Source organism: Chiloscyllium plagiosum, chromosome 26 (assembly GCF_004010195.1).
Source record: "Chiloscyllium plagiosum isolate BGI_BamShark_2017 chromosome 26, ASM401019v2, whole genome shotgun sequence".
NCBI classification, from domain to species: Eukaryota; Metazoa; Chordata; class Chondrichthyes; order Orectolobiformes; family Hemiscylliidae; genus Chiloscyllium; species Chiloscyllium plagiosum.
The window spans coordinates 8,787,646-8,791,913 of record NC_057735.1 but is presented as its reverse complement, the minus strand read 5'-3'; the positions used below and the strand labels follow the sequence as shown (position 1 = coordinate 8,791,913).

The window sequence follows — 4,268 nt, the reverse complement described above, 5'->3', positions numbered from 1 at the left end:
GGATGTGGAAGGCTCCTTTAGGGCCTTGGATAGAGGTGAGGGAGGAGGTGTGGGCGCAGGTTTTACAGTTCCTGCGGTGGCAGGGGAAGGTGCCAGGATGGGAGGGTGGGTTGTAGGGGGACGTGGACCTGACCAGGTAGTCACGGAGGGAACGGTCTTTGCGGAAGGCGGAAAGGGGTGGGGAGGGTAATATACCCCTGGTGGTGGGGTCTTTTTGGAGGTGGCGGAAATGACGGCGGATGATTTGGTTTATGTGAAGGTTGGTAGGGTGAAAGGTGAGCACCAGGGGCGTTCTATCATTGTTACGGTTGGAGGGGTGAGGTCAGAGGGTGGAGGTGTGGGATGTGGACGAGATGCATTGGAGGGCCTCTCCCCATCCCCACCCTCTTCTAGCTTATCTCTCCACGCTTCAGGCTCTCTGCCTTTATTCCTGATGAAGGGCTTTTGCCCGAAACGTCGATGTCGCTGCTCCTTGGATGCTGCTGTGCTCTTCCAGCACCCCTAATCCAGTACTGTACTAACAATCTATCATGAATTAATTATTAAAGTTGAAAATTCAGAAATGAGCATAATCTGAAAGTCACCTCTGTCAAAGTAAATGTCAGAGAAATTAATAATGAATGTTTAAAAGTCTGACTTGACAGTGATACTTTTTTTAGTGTGTAATTTATAAGGATGTTATATTTTGTGGCATGTTCTAAGGATAGGGGATAGGCAATTTAAAATTGCAATGAGGAGAAATTTCTTCACCCAGAGAGTGGTGAATCTGTGGAATTCTCTGAAAGTTGAGGTCAAAATATTGAATGTTTTCAGGAAGGAATCAAAATATAGTTCTTAGGATTAAAGGGGGCATAGGGTTCAGGGAGAAATTGGGAACATGGTATTGAGTTTGATGATCAGCAGGTTTGAAGGGCTGAATGGCCTACTCCTTGTATTTTCTAAGCTTTCTTCTTTGACCAAAGTTGCTTTTTAATCATAGAATCCCTACAGTGCGGAAGCAGACCATAAGGTCCATTGAGTCCACATCAACCCCACCCAGACTTACCTTATCCCCATTATCACACATTTCCCCATGTCCAATCCACCTAGCCTGCACATCCCTGGGTAGTATGGGTAATTTAGCATGTCCAATCCACCTAGCCTGCGCATCCCTGGGTAGTATGGATAATTTAGCTTATCCTATCCACCTAGCCTGCACATCCCTGGGTAGTATGGGTAATTTAGCATGTCCAATCCACCTAGCCTGCACATCCCTGGGTAGTATGGGTAATCTAGCTTATCCTATCCACCTAGCCTGTGCATCCCTGGGTAGTATGGGTAACTTAGCTTATCCTATCCACCTAGGCCCTTCGGCCCAACAAGTCCACACAGCCCCGCCGAAACGCAACCCACCCATACCCCTACATTTACCCCTTACCTAACACTACGGACAATTTAGCATGGCCAATTCACCTGACCTGCACATCTTTGTGACTGTGGGAGGAAACCGGAGCACCTGGAGGAAACCCACGCAGACACGGGGAGAATGTGCAAACTCCACACAGTCAGTCGCCTGAGGCGGGAATTGAACCCGGGTCTCTGGCGCTGTGAGGCAGCAGTGCTAACCACTGTGCCACCGTGCCGCCCACTTGTTTGCTTCTCAAGTGCTCTCCCACTCTGCCATATGTCTCTGAGACGTGGACCATCTACAGCAGACACCTAAAGGTGCTGGAGCAGTCCCACCAACGTAGCGTGTGCAAGATCCTTTGAATCCACTGGGAAGATAGACACACAAATATCAGCGTCCTCGATCAGGCCAACATCCCCAGCATCGCGGCACTGACCCCTCCATCGATCAGCTGCGATGGACTGGGCACGTCATCCGTATGACAAGAGGCTCCCCAAGCAGGTGTTCTACTCCCAGCTCCGAAACGGCAGGCAAGCCCCAGATGGGACAGAGATTCAGGGATTCCCTTCATGGCCTCACTGGGGAAGTGTGGCATTCCCATAGACACCTGGGAATCATTGGTCCAAGACTGTCTAAAGTGGAAGAAGAGCATCCGGGAAGGCACCGAGCATTTCAAGATTTGCCGTCAGGAAAAGGCATAAGCCAGGGGGAAGCAGCCAAAGGAGCTCACTCCCTCACTAAAACCCCACCCAACCCCCCGACCAAGACAGTCATCTGGCCCAAGTGTAACAGAGCCTATGGAAGCTGCATTGGACTGTACAGCCACCTACGGACTCACCCTGAGAGTCAGAGAGAGTCATCCTCATCTGCGAGGAACCGCCAGTGATGATGGTGCTTCCCATGTGGCCTTGAGTGGTCTGGGAGAGTGGGCATGTTGGATGGGCAGTGACAGATATGGGGTTGGCAGCTGAGAAAGTTTGCAGATCATGGAATGAAACCTCACCGGATTCGTCCCAACTAGAACTGACGACCCTGCACACAGGCAGGCTGCAAGACGGAGCTTTACGGTAACAGAGCAGTCTCTTTAGCAGATCGCTCACATTGAAGGAGCTTATGTCTCAGACCAACACGGGCTTATGAGTGTAAGTGGAAACAGCGTTTACAGTGGGGAGAGGGGTGGGAGAGGAATGTAAATAAAACAGTGCTTCAAACTTATCAGCACCGAAATCAAGTACATGCTAATCAGTGCTCTGAAATGGAAAGAATTTTCTTCAGAACATAAAAGATGAAAGAAAATGTAAAACTACAAAGTGGAAATGTGTGGTATTTTAATTTAGATAATGCATTCCATGTCAGTCTGCGAACCTTGCACAGTGGAAGAGGGTTGACAATTGCTACAGAGTTCCTCAGTTTGCTGTGTGTGTTTATAACGAAAACAGTAACAGGCTGGTTTATTTGTTAGGATTCAGTCACCCATCAGGTACTAGTGTTATGAGAGGGGTGGTCAGTGCCTCAGTTGGCTGGTTAACTGGCTTATGATTCGGTTGAGGCATGATGACCCTCTGGTTAAACCACCACCAGCTCACACTGTCTCTCTCTCTCTCTTCCACCCGCCCTCACTGTCTCTCTCCGTCTCTCTCCCTCTCTCTCTCTCTTCTCCCTCCCTCCCTCCCTCCCCCTCTCTCTCCCTCTCCTTCTCTTTCTCCCTCTCTCTCTCTCCCTTCCCCTCTCTCTCTCTCGCTCTCTCTCTCCCCCTCCACCCTCCTTTTCATCTCCCACTCTCCTGCTCTCACTCTCTCTCCTCCCCTTTCTCTCTCTTTTTCTCTTTCTCTCTCTTTTTCTCTTTCTCTCTCTCTCTCTCTCTCTCTCTCTCTCTCTCTCTCTTTCATTAGAGAGCGGCCTTATGGTCCGGAAGGACTATGGTCAATTTATTATGAAGGAAGTAAGGTGGTAGAGAAAAAAATGTTCCCATCTAGGGAATTAGATTTCCAGAACTATTGCAGAAAAGTAACTGGATAAGGGAAGGTACAGTATGGGGCTTGGAATCATGAGGAGAGGAGAGGTAACGTGGTCCATAATGGGTAAGGAGGTGAGGGAATGGGCACAGGGCTAAAGGAACAGGAAGGACAGTATTGGTAAACAGATTATTAGGAGGAGCAGTATAGAGCTTAGAAGGGTATGAAGGTGAATACAGGGTCAGGAGATCGAAAGCCATGGATTTCTACTTGGGGAAGTCCTGACTAAAGAGGCTGTATGATTGGAGCAGTGATGAGTCCAAAAGCTATCAACCATATCTTCCAGTCTCCAGATCTTCAGTGTCTAAACATAGGTCTGAAAATGTACGCCGTGACCCTTGGAAGTTCTGATGCTTGGAGATAAATGGGAATTGACTGGCAAATTGAAACTTCCAATGGGAAATCCCCTGTTTGCTAGGAACCTATGTGAATGTCTAAGATGGTTGTGATATACCTAACCAGTTACCCAGCAAATATGAGGCATAAAACTCCTTGTCCAATTCCTGAGTCACTCTGTTACTGACACCCTTCCCCCAATTACTCATAAGACCTACCACTGTCAACCTCCCCAAACCCCTAAATAACTCCTAGGCAAAAGTGAGGACTGCAGATGCTGGAAACCAGAGTTTAGATCAGAGTGGTGCTGGAAAAACACAGCAGGTCAGGCAGCATCTGAGGAGCAGGAAAATCGACATTTTGAGCAAAAGCCCTTCATCAGGAATATAGGCAGGAAGCCTCCAGAGTGGAGAGATAAATGGGGGGGAAGGGGGGAGGGTGGAGCGGATGGGGAGAAAGTAGCAAAGAGTACAATAGGTGAATGGGGGTGGGGATGGAGGTGATAGGTCAGAGGGGAGGGTGGAGTGGAA

At 48.9% G+C, this 4,268-nt stretch overlaps 1 protein-coding gene across 6 annotated transcripts in view; it reads left to right on the top strand.

The window, feature by feature from the left end:
* Positions 1-4,268, top strand: part of plekha6 (pleckstrin homology domain containing, family A member 6) — a 330,961-nt gene that overhangs the window by 204,922 nt on the left and 121,771 nt on the right. The window lies entirely within an intron of this gene.